Genomic DNA, 12,896 nt, shown 5'->3' with positions numbered 1-12,896 from the left:
GGTGCCATGGAGCATTGTATTAATGATTACTGACATGCAAAGGCATTCAAAATTCAAAACCGATAAAGATTTTACTTTTTACTTTAGTGCTGGTGACCTAGCCAGATGCTCTGGGGTGGTCACTGCTACTAATCCTGCATGCAATGGCCACGTATGGAATCTTGTCTTAAGTGGTCACCAGTGTAATAATGGTAATTTGTGTTAGTCGCTTGGGATAATTTTAATGAACATAAGTAGCTCTTGTTATAGAAAAGGTGGGAGATTCTGGCTGTCATCTGCTAGCAATCATTCCTCCACAAGTGGCAGTGGGTTGGTCTGGGATCAACGCATTCAATAAGACTATACAACACCTGCATATTCTTGGTAAAACTTCACTTAAATGGAGTCCTTATCCGAAAGTATTTTTAGGTTTGGTCTTTGAGATAGCTTTAGCTAGCTCTCAAGACAAACGGTTTTAGATGTTCTGCCAGACTAGTGATGTTTCCCTGAGGGCTTCTTCCATTGGTTGGTTAAATTGATACTCTCATTTTATTCCCACGAACCATAGCATACAACATGGGACAATGGGTCAAGCCACTTCACCCATGCCTCTTTTCACTTTGACTGACTGAAAAAACCCTGTGTACATTGTTTGCATCTGCCTAAAAATAATTCCTTTCTCTTTCTTCTGTGACAAAGATAGGTTAAATTGTGCTTTTTAGTTTAGTTTTTATAATACCCAGCTATCTATTTTGCCACCACTTTGGGTGTCCAGGTAGATGGTGATTTATTTTAGTCTCATTTTTGAGTTAAAGGAATGGTTTAGCTTCCTGTGTTCAGATTCATTTGTGATGTGGTGATTTATTCTCAAAAATATCACTAGTACAAGAGCCACATCAGTAAATGCTTTCAGTTTTAGTTTTTAGAACAAGTAGGAGGCTGCCACTTTTAGTTTTTTTTACCTTTTTGCGGCATATGCCTGCAAGATAAAAAATAACCATTGTACATACAGCTTGCCAAGACCAGCCCAACTGGCTTTGCCAATGCTTGCTATTTTTTGGTTTCAGATGACCCACACCCATTTGAAACCACAATGCTTTCCCCTGTCTTCATTCAAGTTCTCATCTGCCTGTCTTTTTAAATACGATTTCAGGGTACCAGTGCTTGTAAGATACACTGCAAAATGTATGATGCTATTTGTATGCAGTTTGAGCAGGGTGGGACTTAACAAGAAGACATCATGAAGGATATCAGGGCCTCCAAAGCACACATCCAATCATATTCTTAATAATGTACAATGTGACTAAGACAAAGATGAGGTGTTAACACTGATTTTCTAACATCTCTCAAAGGCCCAATACGATTGATCATCCAGTATTCTTCTATATTCTACAGTGGCTTATGATAATTGCATCACGCAGATGAAGTGACAAAGTACTCCAATTGGTGCTGGTAACAATCTCTTGTGTGCCTTGGAATTACAGTAGGGGATGCAACGATTAATATTAGATGTGCTGGGCAACAGTTCCTCATTTACTTAGGATCGACTCCCATCCAAATAAATGAAGAGCTGTGTGCATAGTCAACATTATGGAATCAGGATTAGCGAATGCGCTCCTCTTACAGAGAGCCTACTTTTTAGACAATATAAGCATGATCTACAAACTGCGACCTCCCAGACATGTGGTGTTGGCAGAGGGCCAGGAGGGTTCATACACAACTGGGCACCTAAGGTAAGGGATGCAAGTCCAGATCCCAGTGGGGTAGAGAAGTTTGGACCTTTGTTAGAAATCAGCAAAATTTCAGTCTGACAGAGGCAAAGTTCAGGCCACTAAACAAGTGGAGGCACATCTTTTACAAGTGTATGCAAAATGCTTTAAAGGCCTTTGAAGCAGGAGGTGTTCTTGCCATCAAGGGCCTGAGCGGTAACACGACTTCCACCACAAAAGGCAAAAGTCCCATTCTCCTCCTTTGTAATCCAAAACCTCATTTCAAGTGCTGGAGAGAATAGCCTTTCAATGCTGGAAACTGCTGCATTTGATTAAACTAATGGATGTAACACCTTCTAAAATAGCGTTGGCTAGCCGCCCATATAAAAGTTGCACTTCACCACATTTCCTACCGTAATTTCTGTGAATGACTGCCATGAAAAACATGGCAGTCGCACAAAAAATCCTTTAAAATGTCAATTTAAGATGCCTAAAAATTGGCCTAAATTCAAACTTCCAGTTTCCTGTTAATAAGCACTCCCTGACTTCATGGTTGGTAATGGTATTGGGGGAGGTAGAAGGACTGGAAATTAGCTAGTACCTATGGAAGGTCCAATAGGTCAATCATCCGTCTTTTATAGTGATAAAGACCACAACAGAGGGTAGGAGAGTATGGTGGAGCTAGGGTTCAGAGTATTGCAGGGCTTTAAGAACTTCTTGAGTGTCAAAAGCTCATCATCACTTCTTAATGTCTGTAGATGTGTAATCCAGACCATACCTGCTATAGCTAGGAAAGTCTTTCCCCCTGTCTTCTTCCTGACATCTTTTGGAGGCAACTGAGCATTTGATCAGAAAAATTCACAGCCCTACTTGGTTTATAAGAAGTACATTTTGACTGCCATGTTGCCGCTCCTTTCCATGGATCACATTCAGAGTCATGCCGGAGATTTTAAATCGAAGACAAGCAATTGTCAATTTGTACCATGCTTCAAAAAGATGCATCTTTGGGAAGAATACAAACTGCCCCAAAAGCAGAATTTGTCTGCACCTGGAGGTTTTTTATTTACTTTGGTCCTCAATGTCCTTGTCAACCGGGATTTATCATAAACTAGCTTTGCTCCTATAATAGCTCTAGCCACTGCTGCAGTATTAGTCTTGCCAAGTAGATATCTAGTCTTCCTTAAAATGTTTAGATGGGAGTGTGATGTACAACTTATGACATGCGCTTCTAGGATGCCACAATTTAAAGGTCTGTATTTTGTGAATGGCTACTCACAGTCAAATTTCTCGGTTGGTAGAGGCACCAAAGGACATGGAGCATCCATTGGACTGATCCATTCCCAGGTATCTCTAAGGAACTGGTGGAAAGGTAAGGATCAGTCATCTTTATAAATACTGATATATCCAAGATCATAAGGGCTAGAACAATGGGTCAAGTTTTTTTTGATTCACAGCAAACAACATCAGCTAAATGGACCTAGAGTGAAAGGGGAAACCCCTAGTGTCCCTGTAGGACTGGACAGTGCACCATCGCCCCAAGCCTGAGTACCCACCAATGACTACGCCGCACAAGAAGCTGTGTTTTAAATGTCTTTATTCATCTGTGTGTTACTGCGAACTCAACACTTTAAACTGGCACTCACTTCTTAAGCTCTAACACTTGTATCACATTTCTACAGAAACCACCAGGAGCCAAAAGGGTTTTGTCATTCATAACTCACACAACACTACATCTCCCCATATGTTAAATAAAAAATAGCATTTTTTACAAACATATATGCAATTATAGTTCTTCAATGAGCCTTCTCAGTTCTTGAATTACTCGCCCCGATCGTATCTCCGTAAACTGGGAACCCGCAATCAAAGAGTCCATGATTTGCATTGGCGATGCAGGAGCAACAGCAGTCATGTGTTTTTCACTTGTCATTCCAAAACCAGTCTCTGCATTGACATTAGCATTTGATGAGTGGTGAGCTACATGTCGAAAATGCGAAGAATCTTGCGTAATGGATTTCTCAGGATATTGGGCAGTCACCATGTGTCTTGCTTGTCACGACACGGAATGGCTCAGCATCAAATGGAGCATAAGACTTGCATCTTCTTGACTGATGGATAAGCACTTGAGCTCCTCTAGTAGAAACAATGTCTTTTGCATGTTGTTGCTTGTCACCATAGGACTTCATCTTCCTCTTACAATCCAAGCCCCTTAATACAGGGCTCTTCCTCAGTATGTGATCTTTTGTTGGTCCATTGAGGTAACTTGGTTGTCATGGCTCTCCTGAACTTCAAAGCTGCAGGGTTTGGTAAGCTCACAGGGTAAATTTAAGGACAGTTTGAAGGTTAAGCTTTTTCAATACAGCACACTGAACAGCATTCTTCAACGTACTCATGAAATGTTTGACAAGGCCATTAGCTTGTAGAAAAAGAGGCGTGTTCTTCTGAAGCTTCCCATTAAGATGACTGAGAAAATCTTTGACTTCCTGAATGTTGAATGGTGGGCCATTGTCAGATTTTAACATTGCAAGAACACCCTATGTCATAAAGATGCTGTCCAATTTCTCAATGACTGGCACTTGAGTGATAGACAAGAGATCTTCTATCAATGGAAAACAGGAGTATTCCTCAACAATCATCATCATATGAGGTCAATTGTCAAGAAGACCGAAAAAGTCAACAGCAATTCTTTCCAATACATGCTTTGGCAACTCTGACATACTCAAGGCGTGTGAGCGGTTTTCAGTGACAAACAGCTGAATAGATGACAGGCCTTCAACTCTCTTTCACTGAGATGAGGAAACCTGATTTTATATCCAAAAGCTCAATTTGTGGCAACGATCCCTCAATGTCCTTCATGGGCCACTCCATTTATTTGTAGTCACAGAATCTCCTGAATAACAATTTTCAAACTTCTCAGGATAATGCCTTTTTGAGTCACAGATAGTTAATGTTTTAAATTTTTAAACTTCTGGTATTCACTGTCACTGGCAAGAGGTGATGAGACTGATGAGAAATAATGTTTCTCAGTTTTAACATGTCACTATCTTGACTTGTGGCAGAGACAATTGGCTCTAACGAAATGGCAGTTGGTCTGCTTGATTTCTCAATGAAATTTATGTAGGCTTCGGCCATCTTAGAATATGTATCATAACACTATATTATGATATATTGTTACTCTGGAGAAGTAGTCTGCAGGGTTTTGATCCTTCCCTGGATGGTGTAAAATTGTGTAATTGTATTCTTGTAATTGTAAATCCCAACATTCAATGCAAGGATAAACCTTGGCCTTTGGATTGCCACAGAGGGTCAACAATGCTTGATGATCTGTCACAAGCGTAAACAGCTTTCCATATAAGGACACATAGAAATGTTCACAAGCCTACATCACTGCTAAACGTTCTTTCTCATGCTGTGAATAAGCACGTTCGGTTTGGGACAAACATTTGCTTGCATATGCCACAATATGTCTTCGAGCATTTGGCTGTCCACTGTGCTGTGAACGGATGTCACCTAACCCGAATGGGTAGCGTCAATAACAACTTATGTATGGAACTTTGGATTAAAATACATCATTTCAGTAGCATTCTCGATAGCTTGTTTGATTTTCTTCAAGCTTTAATCACATCCATGTGACCAATGAAATTAAACATTATTTTTTGCCAACTCTCTCAATGGAGCACTCACTGTGGCAAATTCTCGTATCTATCTGGAACAGTAACTGGCCATGCAAAGAAATGAACGCAACATGAAAACATCTTGTAGGGGACTGCAGGTTGACAGCGCTTACACTTTAGCTGAATGGGTGTCATACTTCCATCAGAAAAGATATGGCCAAAGAACTTTAGTTTTGTCTTAATTAATTCACATTTCTCAGCATTTAAAGTTAAACCTGCATCCATAAGTAAACAACACACTTGCTTCAGGGCTTTGTTGTGCTACTTCTGGGTTGCTCTGAAAACTATAATGCTGTCACTATAGTTGAAAGCATTCATGACAAGCTATATGATACGCTGAAAGACATCTTAAAAAAGCTCTGCAGCTGATGACACATCGAAACGTAGAGCCATATTTACCATTTGGTGGAAGGGTTTATTCTGTCACAATGTGACAGATATCCAGTTCGCTGTATTATGATTCCATTATAGCCATTGGAGATCATTATACGGTGGACAGGATATCCATCACGTTTGTGACAGAGTAACCTGTAAATCAGGCCCTTAGTCTTTTATATCGAAACAGACCAATATGTGTAGAAGTGGTTGTAAGGTGGACGCAATTCTCCTTGATTTTTGGCTGATGATGTCCTTCATTAAGGTCAAGAAGAAAGAAGATCTTCACATAATTCATCTGTGTTAACACGTCAGCAATGATCGCTTGACGCATATCCACACAGATGCGTGTAGCTCCTTCACTGTCCTTTTTGGGTATTACCATTATGGGAGAAACCCATGGCGTTGGATCAGTATAACACTCAATTTTATCATGCTTAAGTAATGATTGTGTTAAGCAGCTTCTTGTAAATGAAATGCAATGTGTCTGTGTCTGTGAGCAACAGGACAGACGTCCTCACTTATATGCAATTGTACTTTCATAGTCTTAATTTTTCCCAACCCAATAAATAACAAAGGGAACTGATTTATTATTTCATGATGAGCATTCATATTGCAGTTCACTGAGATAAGTCACATAACAGCAGCTGTGCTGAAACTGAGTAAACAGGCACTTGTCACCATAGTAAGTGCTACATAAATACAATTACAATTACCTTGAAGCACATGAATGGGCGTTTGCATATTTGTCTTCTTGTGTTTCCTCATTGCAACAACTGAACCTTGACTTTTCAATTGCGTAGATGCAGCCCATGTATAAACTTCAGTTTTCAATGGCGTCAGTTGCGGCAATAGAGATAGTTTATTGTATTTCTCCTCAGGCATAATATTTATTGACGTACCACTGTCGATAATGAAAGATATTGAACAACCATTTATTTTCATAGTAACCTTTGGACAATGTTTGAATGACTATAGTGCTTTTCCATGTCCACTTTTCTTTGATTGGCATTTTTCTTCACATGTGGCCAGTCCAACATGCGTAAAAGAAAACTGAGGTAAACATCTTCATTGCCCAATCATCTTCACTTTCACATGATACTGATGCTGAAGAACTTTTTTAACGATGATTTAGATGACAATTGACTTTGTTTGCTATCTATTTGTCGTACATGGAGTTGTTCCTTGGCCTTGTCGGCGTGTGTCAAACATCACTTCTGGAATTTTTAGGCACCCATTTTGTCTTCTTCTGTTATGCATTTACTTTTTCCATTTCCTTGCAAACCATTACATATTGATTTTCCTTTATATATATATGTCCAATGCAGGACATTTATCTTTGTGTGGAAATGGAAACCCACACCTGAAACACAACTTCTTTTTACCAGGTGACATCACTTTGTGTCCATCAGCCTTTTCATGTTAATGACTGACTCACTTTGGGCACCTCAGGCTTCCATGTCAGCAGCTTGTCGATCAGCACACTCTTCAGCTCTGGCAGACATAAGTACTCCTTCCAAGCTAAGAGTTTCTCTCTGCATTTATCATCATAATGAATTTAACAGGCATCAGTCAATAAATCTAAGATGTACTGCTTCCTCATCATTAAATTCATTGAACTTACAGTGTCTGATGAGCGCATCCAGTCCCTCAACAAATTAGTCTATGGTTTCACCAACTCTCTGTTACTCTTGTCTGAAGATGTACCTTTCATAATCTACATCTGGCGTTGGATTGAACTTGAGATTCAAGGTTTCCTTTATTTGATGGTATGCAACTTTGTCAGCTTGCAGCATTTTGTTTATGACTTCTTTTACACCCTCACCACCAAGATTTTTAAGGTATTTGATAATCTTCCTGTTATTGATTTCTTCTAGTGCATCAATAAAATCATCAAATGTCTCTATCCAAGCAGTCCTTCTATTACCAATATTTTGCTTTATGGCTGTATCAAATGGTGTTGGTGATTTCAGGAAGGTGGCAGCATTCTAACTGTTTCCAGGATTGGCTGACACAGAGAATGGAGTTCTCTGATACTGTCTGCTGTCCACTAGGATCTGTTTCATTTATACAATCCTTAAGGCTTTGCGACACACTGGCCACTGGATCGTCTTTGATGATTGTAGGAACCGTGACTTCCTTGTTGGTCTCCATTGTAAAAACAGCCTTTCACCATTTCGATCGCCATTCTTGGCCTTTCAGTCTTGAAAGACCTGTGGAGTTGATCTGAGCCCCACTCAGCAGCCTTGGGCATGAATGGTTCCGTAAGTACAACCCTAGGCACCTAGGCATTTTCCTTGGTCCACTTACCAAGTGCTGTGGTATGAGGACTCTCTTTAAGCGGTTCTGGTAAGCAGATGACTGTTCCTTGTATCTGAACTGCTTGGTTTTCAAGCATCCGTTTTGCTTTTGACATCTGGTTGATCTCTGCCTTCCAGCACTTTTGATTGCAGCGTTATCTTGCAATTTGCTGTCGCTATTTGCTGCCCTTTCAAAACCTGGTTGTATCTGCCTTCAGCATTATTACTCCGTATGATGTATAGTTTTATGTTGCGTAGTAGGGTGGTACCTCTCTTTAGGACCTTGTCAGCTGGTTCTTGGCCAATGATGTGTAGACTTCTCAGTAAAGCTTTTGTTATCTTTAAATGCTTCACACTGGCTGGAGTTTCACTTTGACTCCACGTATGCCAAACATCGATTCCACACTTCAACGAAGGCACATGAGCAGTTTGCTTCGATCACGGCAAACTCTCTGGGAGAGCACTGTCGATCTTTCGGATAAATTGTAGCATCTTCCTCAGCCTGGGTACACGCCAATGACTACGCCGCACATGAAGCCATGTTTTACCCAGGTTTATTCATCTGTGTGTAACTGCGAACTCAACATTCTAAACCTGCATTCACTTCATTATGTTCTAACACTTACGTCACAGTTCTGTGCAGTCCCTAAGGAGCCAAAAGGGTTACCCCATTCATAACTCATACAACACTACATACAGGAGGTAACATGAGGCCCTAGAAATTCAGTAAATAGTATGGAGTGGGACAGAGTGAAGTATGGTCACCATACTGGCAGTCCTGGAATGTATTCTTTTGGTCCGTGGCTCTCTTGAATAGCAGATGTCTTCAATTAATTTCTGACTAGCTGCTAAAAGGTCCTTATATCTTCTGGGTGGTTCTCAGGTGTCAGTCTGCTGGACCTTGCTCTTTGTTCTGCTGGTCAAGCACTGGGCGGTACAGCTTCCTCATCTTCTAGGGCATGTCACAGCAGCAGGCATTGTCCCAGAGTCCTTGATTGCTCTTAGTCTTGTGCAGCTTCCAGAGTCCTGGTTTGTTCCTCTTCTACAGCCATGTTCCTGATGTGAGGTGACACTCTGTTGTGCAACACAGTTTCTCAAGAAATCTAGACAAACACAACTACTAGTTTTAAGATTGAGGCTGGTGGGAAATCGGAGATAATAAAAAATAAGCTTTCTTAGAAATTTTAAGTCTCTCCTAAATGGTTAAGAGTGCTTCTCCAAGGGTTTTCTTATCAGGATTTTGTAGTAAAGGGAGGGGCCACACCAACTTGTCAGCGTTTGTTAATTACTCTGTGAAGAAACCCAGGCACTTGGGGCCAGATCTTTATGGTGCAAGGCAACATAAACCACAACACAGTGAGGGAACTGGAGCTGCAATTATAATGCAGGCCAAACATCCTGAACCTGTCAGAATGTGGATGAATATTTCCCACCCAAGCCAGACAAGTATTTGGTCTCTAAGGTGGACAACTCCATGCAGGCTGCCATGACCAGAAAGGACAAAGACAATCACCATTTAGTGAAACAATCACTGTGTCCTCCATATCACAGCACTGATACCACACATTATCCCAATCACCCTTCACAGATGGAACATGCCTACCACACAGACAGATGGAGAAAGAGAGAGCGAGAGAGAGAGAGAAGGAGAGAGAGAGAGAGAAAGAGAAGGTACACACACACACCTGGGGAAGCAACAGCATAAGCATTGGGGGTCTGCATGGGTTTTACCAGGCAGGAATGGTAGCTACAATTGAAAAGAACTCTGTCCCTGAACTCGTGGCTATGGTTTAGTGTCCACACTAGGTGCACCAAGTGGCCAAGAGAGCCTGGGCATCAAGGAGTACATTAGTCAGCATCTATTTCTCTAGAGCTGAGTCATCTCATTCGCTAGTCTCTCATATTCTCCCATCTTCCCTTTATTCTCACTTGAACTCCTTGGCCTCACATGTTTTCCTGGTATTCATCGTAAGCATCCCCAGCTCAATCTTCAAAAACATTGAAGCAGAGGGGGCAGAGAGTCTATGAGCGGGGTCTACAGAGTGGTTCAGTGCTGGGTAACCCTGGGTGACTTCATCCTTACCCGGCTGCCAGACCAACAAATTCAGCTATGTGCGCACCTTTAGCAATTTACACAAGAGATGTTCTTATCCTCATGCAGTCTCTTGAGCTCATATCGTGACAGGAGTCTATGCAGAAATGCTTCAAACTGCTTGATGTCACCCATCTCTTAAGTGGCCTCCTTGGATGAATTACCTTTACTTTAATGAGTGTTATCATATGTCTTCACAGTCTTGAAAATAACCCACATCACTTTCCCGCCGATTGTGGATCTCGGGGAAGCCAATGATTACTGGGTGTAGTCAGTGCTGGGTGGTGTAATTTACCTCTTGAGTCCCAGGGCCTCAGTCATATCGCACTCCATCTGGAGAACTTTACTCCCTTTGAATTCTTGACTTTTCCACAGTAATGAAGAGAAAGCACTACGAGATGGGGAGCTTTGGAATTCATGTAGTATACTAGAAATCACAAACAATTACACTCAACAAACCCAGTGTCCTTTGAGAGCTGGAGCTTGTGAAAATAATAGCTTTTTTCCATGCACAGGAAAGTATGGCACTAAAAATAAAACAGTGCCACAAAAAAGTTTCAGCACCTTCTGTGACTAAGATGTGAAGCAACAAACAACTATGCCACACACACACACACACACACACAATAATAAAAATAACATGGCTTGGTTTGAAACTCTGATGCAGTATGATGTAGTCATAACAGAGAACAAACTCAATGTCATGTTACAGCTATATCTTTTAGAAACAAGAGGTATTTATGTACATATATAGAGCAGTTACAGTTAGGAATCAAACAAAAAATATAAGAAGGTTCTAAAATGTTCTGGGGTAGAGGTATGATCCAAACATTTTCATACAGCTTGTATCATACAGCACCAAAACTGAAATTCCATGGGCTTCCATGGACAATGTTAACCTACAGAGGGCCTGGCAGTTATATGTTTTCCAGTTGTCCTCCGGACCCCTTTTGCCTTAGTTCTATTAAATGGGTTAGTTTCTAATCACAGTCAATGGAACTAAAAAGTGATGGGCATATTGTTACAATGTCTCAAGTGTGCTGTGATAGCCAATGCACAGGGTGGAAAGGAACTTCAGTGATGATGCTTTGCAGAATGACTAGCTGAACAAGATGTAGAAATATATATTCATTTATATTTCCCATGTCAGCTAGATATATATGGGACAGCCAAGGTGCAGGCATGGGGACAGCAGCATGCAAGTTGACATGTAAACATGTCCACAGTAACAATGAAAATCTTAATGGAAACCATCATTTTGATCAACAATTAATGTGACCTACACAAAAAAACACACACGCACACAGACACCTCCCTCACCCACTCACCCCCTTCTGCTGGGAGGAAGGACCCATGTCTTGGAGGACTGAGTGTATGTTACCAGGGGAGCGAGTTGGCCTCTTTTCTACCAGGATGCAATTGAAAGGGGCTCTGTTCCAGACCCTAAAATCAATTCACACCAACCCTCAATCTCCTCATAAATTGGTTTTAGAGGGGATAACCCACTCTTAATTATAAACAGTTTTGCAAATGTAGGGTCCAAAAGTTGGTTACATCCAATTAAATGGTGTGAATTGTGAGTGTGATGATAGGTTACAACTGTTTTTGTGAACCAGAACGTACGTTATTTCTCCCCAGAGAATTTCTTAACACACAGCCGAAACAAACGTTGGGGAACAAAGTTAGCTTTAGAGAAGCAATACAATTTTGTCTGGACTTCCACATACCACCTTTAATGCTTTCAGTCTATATCACTTTCCACCACATTTTTTATCTATTTATCTTTTATGTATCTGTTTTAACAATGAAAAATGTCTATTCTACAATTGCCAGCAGAGTTGCTATAGCTATGTAAGCCAATATATATTTTTTGACCTTAGAATTTTCAGATTTCGGTTCTGAATCTCTTGGATTTCAGTTCAATCTGAGGGCCACAGCAACAAGACCTAACTTTCCATCAGTATTTCTTCGAAATAGTTAATCTTTGCAGTTTTATTCACTAGTGTGTTTCAGGTGGATCATATTTGAGAATATGCCACAGAGGGCCTCATTAACAGCACACCTGTAATTCTGTTGATGCCGAAAACAGAAGTTACCAGCCCAATGGAATTTAAGATTTGCAGAAACATTGTGGCTGTTGTGCATTTTTTTGTGCATTTCAGTCAGACAATTTGGCTGCTAAATGTAAATGTGAAATTTTATAAGGAAATGGGGAATTACTGATGGAATCAAGTCCATATTTCCGACTACCCAGAAATTATTTCTCAGGGTACCTTCCAGATCCACCTCCTCATCCCTGTTAATTGGTACACCCCAGGAAGTTATCAAAGCCCTGATAAATGGCAATAGCTCACAGGGTAGGGGGAAGGAGTACCAGGCCTGGTACTGGGGCACTCTTCTAAAACCCATTGGGTAAAAAGTGCACATGTTTGATGCTGGGTAACGTTATTTGGGGGTTGGTGTAACATTTCTAACTGAGTTGCCTAGTCTACACATAGGAATTTCTATAAAAATGCATGAATTCTGACAAATTTCATCATGAGTAAGTCTAAGGGCTCCAACATATATGTTTATGATCTGCACAGTCTCAGGAGAGCATGGCGAATAAAGTTTTAGTCACCTTCATATGGCATCTTTAACATGTAAGAGAGACTATTTTGCTCAAAACCGATTTGAATAAAAATACACAAAATGTGTCTGAAAATTTGAGTCCCTCGTAATATGATAATATACTGTAAATGTAATTCAAGAGGAAGGCAAATCTTGAAAA

The 12,896-nt window shown here is 40.6% G+C and overlaps 1 protein-coding gene across 3 annotated transcripts in view; it reads right to left on the bottom strand.

Moving 5' to 3' along the window:
- The window catches only part of SH3KBP1 (SH3 domain containing kinase binding protein 1), a 1,044,962-nt gene that overhangs the window by 88,356 nt on the left and 943,710 nt on the right, over positions 1 to 12,896 (bottom strand). The gene's annotated exons all lie outside the window — the stretch shown is intronic.

This window comes from Pleurodeles waltl, chromosome 8 (assembly GCF_031143425.1).
Source record: "Pleurodeles waltl isolate 20211129_DDA chromosome 8, aPleWal1.hap1.20221129, whole genome shotgun sequence".
Classification (NCBI taxonomy): domain Eukaryota; kingdom Metazoa; phylum Chordata; class Amphibia; order Caudata; family Salamandridae; genus Pleurodeles; species Pleurodeles waltl.
Note: the sequence above shows the minus strand (reverse complement) of the source record. Positions and strands in the feature narration are given on the sequence as shown.